This window comes from Oncorhynchus keta, chromosome 9 (genome assembly GCF_023373465.1).
Source record: "Oncorhynchus keta strain PuntledgeMale-10-30-2019 chromosome 9, Oket_V2, whole genome shotgun sequence".
NCBI lineage: Eukaryota > Metazoa > Chordata > Actinopteri > Salmoniformes > Salmonidae > Oncorhynchus > Oncorhynchus keta.
The window spans coordinates 44,016,178-44,028,944 of NC_068429.1; the positions used below are offsets into that span (position 1 = coordinate 44,016,178).

At 44.7% G+C, this 12,767-nt stretch overlaps 1 protein-coding gene across 2 annotated transcripts in view; it reads left to right on the top strand.

Annotated features, from left to right (window-relative positions):
• The first annotated feature begins 7,525 nt into the window (after positions 1–7,525).
• LOC118387911 (rab GTPase-activating protein 1) overlaps positions 7,526–12,767 on the top strand; it is a 137,555-nt gene continuing 132,313 nt past the window's right edge. For both annotated transcript variants that reach the window (XM_052525957.1, XM_052525959.1), the window contains exon 1: positions 7,526–7,690. The gene's annotated coding sequence lies outside the window, so the exon portion shown is untranslated. The remainder of the gene's footprint in view (positions 7,691–12,767) is intronic.

Consider the following 12,767-nt stretch of genomic DNA (forward strand, 5'->3'; position numbering starts at 1 on the left):
GCAGGAGTACGGAAGGTGTTTAATTCTCCGTTGTACGGGAGAGAGGCTGCTTAAACTGCTCCAGCTATGTTAAGACTCCCGTAGTGTGACAGACTACACAGACTACACAGTGGATTTTCGCACGTTGGTGGCTGAGAGTGCCTGGAACCCGGAAGCATTGTTCTACATGTTCCTTCACAGATTATCGGAGGTGATCAAAGATGAGCCCACAGCCCAGGAGCTGCCCATGGACCTTGACTCCCTCATAACCTTGACGGCTCGATGGCTGGCTACGACAACGTAGGAGGGAGAGGGAATCTGTGCCCTGTTGCCCTAGCTCGCCCTCGATTCCCACCTCGCCTCAGAGGAATCCCAGAGACCCGAAGTCTATATGTCCGAGGGAACCCGAGTTCTTTCGGAAATCACAGGGTTGCCGACTCGCCTCCTTTGGAGCCCATGCAACTGGGCACGGCTAGATTGTATCCGACTTAACACCCAGAGCAGTCTATATTGTGAAGCTACGGCACCTTTCTTAGCTACCTGCCCATTAAAAAGCCAAGCTCATCAAGTAGGTACGAGTACGCTGGTGAGCCGTACTTGAAGTTTCCCATCCTCCATTGCTCGTACCCCTCTCCATACTACCCTGTTGTGGGGTGACCGGTCCAAGTCTCTCCGGGTGCTCATTGACTCTGGGGCGAATGAGAGCCTTATGGACGCTACCCTGGTATTGGAGCTGGGAATCCATTCCCATGGACGTTAGAGCATTGGATGGGCGTTCTATTGGCAGAGTCACCCACACTACGTTTCCCATTAACCTGAGAGTGTTGGGCAATGACAGGGAGAGTATGCAGTTCTTGCCGATTGAATCCCCTCATGCACTCGTGGTTTTGGGGTTCTCCCTGCTCCAGGAGAATCCTCTGATCAACTGGGCTACTGGTTCTATCCTGGATTGGAGCCCATTTTGTCATGTGCATTGCCTGAAGTCAGCGCTGCCTGCCCCGGGACGTCTTGCTGTGGGCTTGGGAGAAGCACCAAACCTCTCCACCATTCCTGCAGAATACCAGGACCTCTGGGAGGTTTTCAGCCAGGCCTGTGCCACCTCGCTTTGGCTCTATGACTGCGTCATCGACCTTCTCCTCGGGCACTACACCTCCACGGGGGTGACTTTATTCCCTGTCTGGTCCGGAGACTAAAGCGATGAAAGGGTATATTGAGGACTCTCTTACTGCTGGGCTTATGCATCCCTCTTCCTCCCCCGCCGGCACAACGTTCTTCTTTGTGGAGAAGAAAGACAAGACTGTCACGACTCTCCTTGTTCGGGCGGCATTCGGCGGTCGACGTCAACGGCCTTCTAGCTATCGCCAATCCACTTTTCATTTTCCATTTGTTTTGTCTTTGTCTTACAAACCTGGTTTCAATCCCTCAATTACTTGTTCATTATTTAACCCTCTGTTCCCCCATGTTTGTTTGTGAGTAATTGTAATTGTTTATTGTATTGCGGTCTGTATTTGTGGCTTGGTATTTTTACTACGTGCATTGTTATAATATTGAGTACATTTTCTTTCATTACTCATATCTGCTGTCCTGCGCCTGACTCGTCTCACCTGCTACACACAGACGTATTACAAAGACCCTGTGTCCATGTATCAACTACCGGGGGCTCTTAAAAAACGTTACCCGCTACCACTCGTCTCCTCAGCTTTTGAGCTGGGGTGGTAACCACCTTTTCCAAGTTGGACCTTCGGAAAGTCTACCATCTGGTTCAGATACGGGAAGGGGATGAGTGGAAAAATGCCTTTAACACGGCTAGAGGGCACTACGAGTACCTGTTGATGTTGTTCAGACTGACCAACGCTCCCGCAGTGTTCTAGGCCTTGGTCAATGATGTGCTCCGAGACATGTTGAACCGATTTGTGTTTGTCTACCTTGATGACATCCTCGGTCAGCTCAAGAGCATGTCCGACAGGTCCTCCAGCGTCTCCTGGAGAACCAGCTGTTCATGATGACGGAGAAGTGTGAGTTCCATCGCACCACCATCTCCTTCCTAGGATACGTCACTGCAGGCAATATTCAGGTGGACCCTGACAAAGTGAGAGTGGTGGTGGATTGGCCTCAACCCACATCCAGAGTGCAGCTGCAGCGTTTCCTGGGGTTTTCCAATTTCTACCGTTGTTTCATCCAGGGTTAAAGCACCCTTGCTCCCCCCTCTCTGCACTCACCTCTCCCAAGGTGCCGTTCATATGGTCTCCAGCAACTGACCAGGCATTCTCTGACCTCCAGCAGCGATTCACTACAGCCCCCATCTTAATCCATCCGGACCCGTCCCGTCAGTTTGTGTTGGAGTCTCTGCCCAGGACCAGAAGCTGCATCCCTGCGCCTTCTTTTCCCATCGCCTTCACCCCGCAAAGAGGAACTACGATGTGGGAAATGTAGAATTACTCGCTGTCAAGATGGCATTGGAGGAGTGGAGGCACTGGTTAGAAGGAGCGAAACAGCCATTTTTGGTGTGGACGGACCATAAGAACCCTGGAAAATCTCTGCACCACCAAGCTCCTCAACTCCAGGCAGGCGACATGGGCCCTGTTATTCACTCGCTTCCATTTCACTATTTCCTACAGCCCGGGGTCCAAGAATGTGAAGCCTGACGAGCTCTCACATCTGTAAAGCCCGCTACTACACCCTCGAACCCCGAGACCATCCTCCCTACTTCCTGTCTAGCGGATGCTATTGTCTGGGGAGGGGGGGAGGGAGCATGCTCCATGCTCCTGTTCTGGAATGGGTACATTCCTCGAAACTCACCTGTCACCCTGGCTCCCGTCGAACCTTGGATTTCATCCGACAGCATTTTTGGTGGCCCACCACGGTTCCTGATGTCTCTGCATTCATTGCCGCCTGTACTGTGTGTGTGCAGAAGAAGACTCCGTGGCAACTCCGGCTGGCCTTCTTCAACCACTTCCTGTCCCTCACCGCTCCTGGTCCCATCTATCTTTGACTTCGTCACGGGCCTCCCACCATCTGATGGCAACACCACTATCCTTACGGTGGTGGACCGGTTTTCCAAAGCCGCCCATTTTATTCCCCTTCCTAAGTTGCCCTCGTCTAAGGAGATGGCCATGCTCATGGTGCAGCACGTCTTCCGGATCCATGGACTGACGGTCAACATGGTCTCCGATTGCGGTAACTATTATCCACCTTTACCCAGAGATGACTTGCACTAGAGTTCCATTACTAAACACCCCAGTCGAGTTCACAAACAACTCAACATATCCGTTTGAATTTGTTAACCCCACGCTCAGTCACAATTCTGTGTTCAGAAAAATGTGAACAGTTCTCTCCCAAGAGAGAGAGAAACAAAATCATCCTCTCCTCATCCTCTCCGCCCGCATTAAGTGACAACGTAGCCCCGTTCCAGACCACAGTAATAAAAGAGAGGGATAAATTAAGTAAATAAAATCAATAGCCCAGCCTACAAATACATCCCCCAAAGGACATAGGCCTAATCGTTTGGACTAAATAAAACAGGAATAAGGCAGCAAATGCCTAAGACGGATCTATAAGATAAGTTGTTTGTTATTAATAAAACTAAATATCAACAGGATAAGGCGTTCATAACCATAGGCATAAAATGGACACACTGAGCCTCTCGTTAGGTCTGTAGATGTGTCGTAATCGACAGGCTATCAATGGTGAAGGCCTATGTGAAAATTATAGGCCCAATATAAATTGACAGTATCCGAACACTTTGTCTGCCAATTAGCCTATATGTTCTACATACAAGATAACGGGCTGTAAATTGTTAATTTTCTCACTTGACATAAAAGGGGAAATGAAAGTAGGCTAAACATTAGTAGGTCTAGGCTAGGCTTCTCTCAGCTAAAATAAGATAAATATAAAATAGATGGCTATAATGACATTTAGCAGGGCTGGTGGGTCATTGGATGGCGGCCGTATGTTGTCTTACCTCCATTAGTAATAACAGTAATCACTTTTAGTTATTGGTCCATTTCTCAGTAACCAGGATTGTCCTTCAAAAAACGTTTTGTCTCTTCGGGAGTTTTGAAGTGTTGCAGGGCTCCTTGGTGAAGAATCCTGGGCTCGTTTGGATATTTGAATCCCCTGATGATGCCGCGGTCAGTTAAGTGTTTCTTCACCTCGTCAAACTCTCGGCACTTTCGGCATATTCCAGCTGACAAGTCCTGGTGTAAAGTGAGTTTGGCATTCCCCACTGTAATGTTGTTGATTTTCGCCGACTGTAGGACTCGTTCCCTTGTCGGTGAATCTCAGGAAACATATGGTGATTTTACGCGGTGGTTGTCTAGCTGATGGTGGGGGCCTCAGTGCTCGGTGAGCTCTCTCAAGTTCTATGGGCCTGTCTGTGGACAGTTGGGGCCACTCTGGGAGTTTGTCTTGCAGGTAGCGGATCATTGGCATGTTTCTCTCTTCTTTTTTGGCCTGGTTTAATAGAGCACTGTTATTCCTTTGCCCCCTATTTGCCAGGTCTTCTGTTTTCTCTTCCAGATGCTCTATTTTCTTTTTAGCAGATGCTATTGTTTCCATGGGGTCTGGCTGTGAGTTTTCCATGAATAGGATTCGGCGCTCTGCCTCATCCAGGTGCACCGCGTTGATGGTTATCTTGTTGTTGATGTCAGGCAAGGAATTTTCCAGGGTTGTCACCTTGCCCCCTATCGCATTGAGCTGAGAATGAATGCCATCTAGTTTGCTGTTGAGCTCTGTACGTTGGGATCTCAGCTCAGAAAGGATGTCTTCGACAGAGGACGAGGTTGGCAGTTGTTGGGCCTCTAGTTAATGGCGCTAACTTTTTCTGAAGCTAGCTGTTTCTTGGAGGCTTTTTCCACGACTATTGGTTGAATCCCAGTAAAAAAGTCACATGTAAATGTCACCTGTTGTAGCCGCCATTACTTTTTTGACTAAAGCTAACTTGAAGTGGAGGTAAGATTAAGAATTGGAAATGACATGTGCGGAGCTCTCAGTTCACGCGGCCATCTCGTTCAAGGGTCACGTGATTCCCAAGGTAACCTGTCTAAATTACTATCTCCCCGTAGCACTCACATCTGTTGCCATGAAGTGCTTTGAAAGGCTGGTCATGGCTCACATCAACACCATAATCCCAGACACCCTGGACCCACTCCAATTTGCATAACACCTCAACAGATCCACGGATGACACAATTTCTATTGCACTCCACACTGCCCTTTGCCAGTTGGACAAAAGGAACTCTTAAATGAGAATGTTGTTCATTGACTGCAGCTCAGCGTTCAACACCATAGTGCCCTCAAAGCTCATCACTAAGCTAAGGAACCTGGGACTGAACACTTCCCTCTGTATCTGGATCCTGGACTTCATGATGGGAAGCCCCCAGGTGGTGAAGGTAGGCATCATCACATCCGCCATGCTGACCCTCAACATGGGGCCCCTCAGGGGTGTGTGCTAAGTCCCCTCTTGTACTCTTGTACCCTGTTCACCCACAACTTCTTGGCCGCCCATGACTCCAACACCATCATTCGGTTTGCTGCCAACATGGCAGTGGTAGGCCTGATCAACGATGATAATGCAATGGTTTAAAGTACTTAAGTAAAAATCCTTTAAAGTACTACTCAGTTTTTTGGGGTATCTGTACATTACTATTTATATTTTTGACAACTTTTACTTTTAAAATGTACTTTTTACTCCATACATTTTCCCTGAAACCCAAAAGTGCTTGTGACATTTTGAATGCTTAGCAGGACAGGAAAATGGTTCAATTCACAAACTTATCAAGAGAACATCCCTGGGCATCACTACTGCCTCTGATCTGGCATGGACATGGAGACATGGAGACATGGTGCCGTCTGGTTTGCTTAATATACGGAATTTGAATGAAAGGAATTTTATTTATACTTTTACTTTAACTTTTGATACTAAAGTATATTTTAGCAATTACATTTACTTTTGATACTTAAGTATATTTAAAACCAAATACTTTTAGACTTTTACTCAAGTAGTATTTTACTGGGTGACTTTCACTTTTACTTGAGTCATTTTCTATTAAGGTATCTTTACTCAACTATGTCAATTGTGTACTTTGTTCACCACTGCAACAATGAGACAGTCTATAGGGAGGTCAGAGACATGGTAGTGTAGTGCCAGGACAACAACCTCTTCCCCAATGTCAGCAGGATACAGGAGCTGATTGTGGACTACGGGAAACGAAGGGGCTATTGTGGAGTGGGTTTGAGAGCTACAAGTTCCTTGCCTCCCACGTCACTGAGGCTTTATCATGGTCCAAACACACCAACACAGCCGTGAAGAAGGCACGACAAAGCCTCTTCCCCCTCAGAAGGCTGAAAAGATTTGGCATGGGCCCTGAGATCTCCAAAAAGTTCTACAGCTGCACTATTTAGAGCATCTTGACTGGCTGCATCACCACTTAGTATGGCAACTGCTTGGCATTCGACCGCAAGGTGCTGCAGAGGGTAGTGCCTATGGCCTAGTACATTACTGGGGCCAAACTCCCTGCCATCCAGGATCTCTATATCAGGCGGTGTCAGAGGAAGTCCCTAAAAATGGTCAAAGACTCCAGCCACCCAAGTTATAGACTGTTTTCTCTGCTACTGCATGGCAAGAGGTACCAATGCACCAAGTCTGGAACCAACAGGACCCTGAACAGCTTAAACCCCCAAGCCATAAGACTGCTAAATAGTTACGTAAATAGTTAACTTACTCTTACTATCTGTCACTTTATTCCTAGTTATATCTACCTCAATTACCTCGTACCCCTGCACATCGACTCGGTATTGGTACCCCTTGTATATAGCCAAGTTATCATTACACATATCTATTATTACTTTTATTATTATGTGTTTCATTTTTCTATTATTTCTCTATTTTCTTTCTCTCTGCATTGCTGGGATAGGGCCCATAAGTATATATATATAAGCCATTTAGCTGACGCTTTTATCCAAAGCTACTTACAGTCATGTGTGCATACATTCTACGTATGGGTGGTCCCGGGAATCGAACCCACTACCCTGGCGTTACAAGCGCCATGCTCTACCAACTGAGCCACAGAAGGACCATGTAAGTAAGCATTTCACTGTTGTTTACGAAGCATGTGACTAATACAATGTTGTTTTATTTGACTATAATTTTGCATCCTGTTTTACACTTCTGCAAAAATATTTATTATATTCTACTGAACCATTTACTTTATGTTGGTATTATTTTATTGATTTATATGTTGTATTATGTCTTATTGTTGATGTATTGTCGAGAAGAAACCTGCAAGTAAGCATTTCGTTGGACGGTGTATATATATATACACCATGTGTATCCTGTTCATACAACTAATAAAAACTTGAAGCTTGATGACTGAATGATATGCAGAATATGTTTATCTGTCACTTATTTGACACTTCATTCGATTTTTATCCGACATTGTCTCTCAATTTTTTCATATAGTCTTGTTTTATTATTTTGCAAAGATACACTTTGAAATGTAATACTGGTCTGGATGACAATAACCAGATAGGTCTCAAAAAGAGCTTTTCCTGAAACACTCAAAGTAGGTGTGTTGTACTGCGCAGGCGCCAACGCACTAGGTTTTTTTGCGTTGTGTTTACAGCCCTAAATGCTGTTGCAGATGTAGCTAGCTTCCCAGCTAGCGCAATGTTATGGTAACCGTCTTTGGAATAACACACAATTGTCGAAACAGGTAAGATATTCGACACGTATATGCATGTCTGTGTTTAAATAAGCTGAGTGTCTCCTCTGAACAGGACACTTTTAGCCTGGAGATATTTTGAAGTGCTGTTAAATAGCTGGCTACTGTAACTAAGCCAACATTAGCTCAGTGGGCTGCCGAACGTTCAAGGTTTGTGCATCACTTTGAAGGCCGAGCGGTTTCGCTGACGGTTTTATGTCCGAACTAGACAGTAAAGTTAGCTAGTGTTCCTCCAACTAGTGTTATGGCAAATGAACATTTCTGCATAAACTCGGGGCATCACGAAGTTGGCTGGAGAAAGCAGAGTTCTGTAGCTAGCTAGGCTAGCGGGTGTAACGTAACGAGGTAGTGCTTTCGCTGCTTGCTTTTCTCGGTATCTAACTACAGTAGCAATCTAACATTAGCGAGCTAGTTAGCTCTACCCGGTCCCAGCCAGCTACCGTTTATTGTACTCAACCGTGTGTCAACTGGAAATGCATTTGTTTGCAGAAACAACTACCGCTCTATCGTAACCTTACGTTGGCGTTATTTGCAAATGACGGGGACTGCTAAATTTGCTAGCTAGCTAACAGTAGTTGCTGGGTTCGGTAGTTGTAATATTCTATCATCTGTATTGGCAAATGACTAGTTAGCCAGCTAGTTAGTGGCCCCCTGATTATTTACAGGACACATGACGTCAGGGTAAATGACCACGGATAGCCTATATGTTACTGTTTTAACGTTACCCGTAACGTTAGATGACATGTCAGGGACAGCTAGTTGACCCTGACAGCCTTGACGTAAGTTAGCTATGGTAAGACTGACTAACGACGACTGTGGACTTTAGCCAAATGGATATGAATTAGTCCTCAACATTAACACGTGCAGCATTCCTCTGGTGCCTGTAGTTTGAAAGAAGTATGGAACACCGTTTGAAAGTGTATCTTTTTTGACACGCAAAGAAAACACCCAATTGGCGTTCCACAGAGAAGCCCTTTCTCCCTTGGTGATTATGAGTAGCGGTAGTCATGGTAACGGAGCCCAGGCCAGTTGAAGTTTGTTCACTCACCTGAAATACAGGCAGCAGTCGACAAAAACAACTGTACTCACACCCTCCTCCTGAGCCATATTCAAATATTTGCATAAAAACCTACAGGTGCTCACAGTAAGGGAAAGTTCACTGGCCTACAGTTATCTATGATCAGTGTTTATTGGAGTTGTTGTTGACTGTGTGCAGGTGTTATGAATTCTGTGCCAGGCTGCAGAATTTCTGCAATTTTCCATTGTGCCGATAGCTCACCCCACGTAGCCTTGAATGGTGTGCAACTCCAGGTATAGGCCTTACTGTTGTTGCATTATGTCAGCCTGGCAGTAGCATCTAGGATGTGTACTATTGACAGCCATGTCCAGGACAGGAGTCAGACAGGATAAGGCTTGCACTTGCCCCATGAGAACTTTCACAAGTGGTGTTCGGAGCGAACCTATTACTAAACAAAATAGTCTGTTGTTCTGGAGGATTTCTCCTATGAGTCATTCCACCTCAAAAAGCACATTAAAGAGGATTTTGTTGCTCACCATCTCAGATTGTTCTGAAATTGTTTCTGTAGTAAGAAACAGCTAAGATTAGCCTTCCTGAAGTATGATTTTGTTAAAATATAATTACATCTCTATGAAATGAAGCCTCTGCACCCAAATTGTCCCTTTTTAATTGATAGGATTCATATAATCTCCAATATATTTCGTACCTAACATTCAATTTGGTCCGTCATTCTTCCTAATAATGAGTAAGACATAAGAAATACAATCAAATGATCAATAGCCACCCACGGCAATCCCACCCCAACACAGCAATCCCACCCCAACAACCAGTATACAGTCTCAGTTGTCTATGTCTGACAAGTAGTATGGAGCTGCTGATTGGAGTATTGCTTCTTCAACCTTTATAATGTACTCCCTGAGAATCTGGTGATAAATCTTTTCCCATGTTCAGACAAATTAGCCATTGAAGTCGCTTGCATTCTTTACCAACTGCCGCTGTTCCTGCTACTGCCACCACACCCTAGCGAATGTTGTGTGGTCTGTGCATTAATATTTTTTTGTATGTTCGAAAGCCATTTGCATTGCTAGTTATAGCCTACTGTTCGCTAGCTAACATTGAACCTAGTTGGTTAGCTTTAGCTCCCTGCTGACTCATACTACAGAATTTCATACACGGTGGCTAGCTATGACAATCTGTTTTTATTGCTAGTAGTATGGGTTGGGGTTGTGATTCATTGTTTAGATAACTAACTAACTAACTAACTAGCTACATGTCTAAACAAAATATTCCACTTCGCTAGATGATTACCTGACCCATCAACTTAGCCAGTGTGTCTGGGGGTGATTACGACTATCTATTGTATTTCATGAATGTGTGATGTCTAGACCATAGTGACCCATCCACTTAGCTAGATGTGACTGGGAGGTGCTTTTAGCATTTCTTTCACACGACCCATCAATTTAGACAAGTGTGTCTGGGTAAGCATAATTTAATAATGATGAAATATTTATAAAACAAAATTCTGCATACTTTCTATTTTTGATGTTGCTACTATGCACATGCAAGTAACCATTTCACTGTACCGTTTACACCTTCTGTATCCTGTGCATGTGACAAATACTTTGATTTAATTTGATATAGTGTGTGTTTACCAGAGACGGTAATGTGAAGAACAACATGACCTGCACCAAAGTCAGATTGGAATATAGGCCAAGGACTTGATAAAGTGTGTTTTTTTTGCTACATAAAACCGAATCGATGTAGTCGGTCACATATACATACGTTGCATTCAGAAAGTATTCAGACCCTTTCACTCCCCAGGCGCTGAAGATGTGGATGTCGATTAAGGCAGCCCCCCCTACCTCTCTGTTTCAGAGTTGTTGGGTTAAATGCGGAAGACACATTTAATTTGAAGTCATTCAGTTGTATAACTGACTAGGTACCCCCCCTTTCTCATCAATCTACACACAATACCCCATAATGACGAAGCGGAAACAGGTTTTAAGAAATGTTTGCAAATGTATTAAATATAAATAACAGAAATACCTTATTTACTTAAGTATTCAGACCCTTTGCTATGAGACTCAAATTGAGCTGCATCCTGTTACCGCTGATCAACCTTTAGATGTTTCTACAACTTGATTGGAGTCCACCTGTGGTAAATTAAATTGATTGGACATGATTTGGAAAGGCACACACCTGTCTTTATAAGTTCCCGCAGTTGACAGTGCATGTCAGAACAAAAACCAAGCCATGAGGTTGAAGTTTATTGTCCTTTGAGCTCCGAGACAGGATTGTGTCAAGGCACAGATCTGGGGAAGGGTACCTTCCAAAAAAGCCAGGAAGGGGTTATTGTGACAGAGTAAGAACCAAAGTGTTGGTCAGTGTTTCCCAGTGGACCCCCAAGGTCCCCAAGAACACAGTGGCCTTCATCATTCTTAAATGGAACATTTGGAACTACAAAGACTCTTCAGAAGCTGGCCGCCCAGCCAAATTGAGCAATCAGGGGAGAGGGGCCTTGGTCAGGGAGGAGATCAAGAACCCGACGGTTACTCTGACAGAGCTCCAGAGTTTCTCTGTGGAGATGGGAGAAACTTCCTGAAGGACAACCATCTCTGCAGCACTCCACCAATCAGGCCTTTATGGTAGAGTGGCCAGATGGAAGCCTCTCCTCAGTAAAAGGCACATGACAGCCCGCTTGGAGTTTGCCAAAAGGCACCTGAAGACTCTCGGAGAAACAAGGTTCTCTGGTCTGATGAAACCAAGATTGAACTCTTTGGCCTGAATGCCAAGTGTCACTTCTGGAGGAAACCTGGCACCATCCCTACGGTGAAGCATGGTGGTGGCAGCATCATGCTGTGGGGATGTTTTTCAGCAGCAGGGACTGGGAGACTAGTCAGGAACGAGGGAAAGATAAATGGAGCAAAGTACAGACAAATCCTTATTGAAACTTGCTCCAGATCGGTCAGGACCTCAGACTGGGGTGAAGGTTCACCTTCCAACCGGACAACGACCCTAATCACACAGCCAAGACAGCCCAGGAGTGGCTTCAAGACAAGTCTCTGAATGTCCTTGAGTGGCCCAGCCAAAGCCCGGACTTGAACCTGATCGAACATCTTTGGAGAGACCTGAAAATAGTTGTGCAGCTACACTCCCCATCCAACCTGCCAGAGCCTGAGAGGATCTGCAGAGAAGAATGGGAGAAAGTCCCCAAATACATGTGTGCCAAACTTGTAGCGTAATACCCAAGGTTATAATCACTGCCAAAGGTGCTTCAACAAAGTAAATATGATATTGAATTTTTTTCATTTTTAATACATTCGTAAAAATATAGGAACCTGTTTGTGCTTTGACATTATGGGGTATTGTGTGTAGATTGAGGAACAAAAATAATTGTGTACATTTTAGAATAAGGCTGTAAATGTAACAAAATGTGGAAAAGGTCAAGGGGTCTGAATACTTTCCGAATGCACTGAATAAAAATATAAACGCAACATGCAGTTACAGGTCATATAAGGAAATTGGTCAATTGAAATAAATAAATTAGGCCCTTATGGATTTCACATGACTGGGCAAGTGCACGACGTTGGAGGTGCTTTATGGTAGAAAATGAACAATCAATTCTCTAGCAACAGCTCGTGTGGACATTCCTGCACTCAGCATGCCAATTGCGTGCTCCATCAAAATTTGAGAGTAATAAGCTTTTTGTGCCTATGGATAAATTCTGGGTTCTTTTTATTTCAGCATATGAAACATGGGACAAACACCACATGTTGCGTTTTTATAATTTTGTTCAGCGTAGTAAAAGGGCAGGATACTGTTTATTTTCCACATAATACTGTTTTAGTAGGTTATGATAGGAAACTGTGTAAGATCTCTTCGTGAATATCCGTTAACCACCCCGAGCCACTGTAAGCTTGTGACGGAGTGCCTTCTTCTGAATAAGATGGTTATCATCAACCGCACAATGTGATTCAGTGACTGTCACCGTTTCTCTCTTTCCTCTCCCGTCTCTCTCTCTCTCTCTCTCTCTCTCTCCTCTTTTGTGCA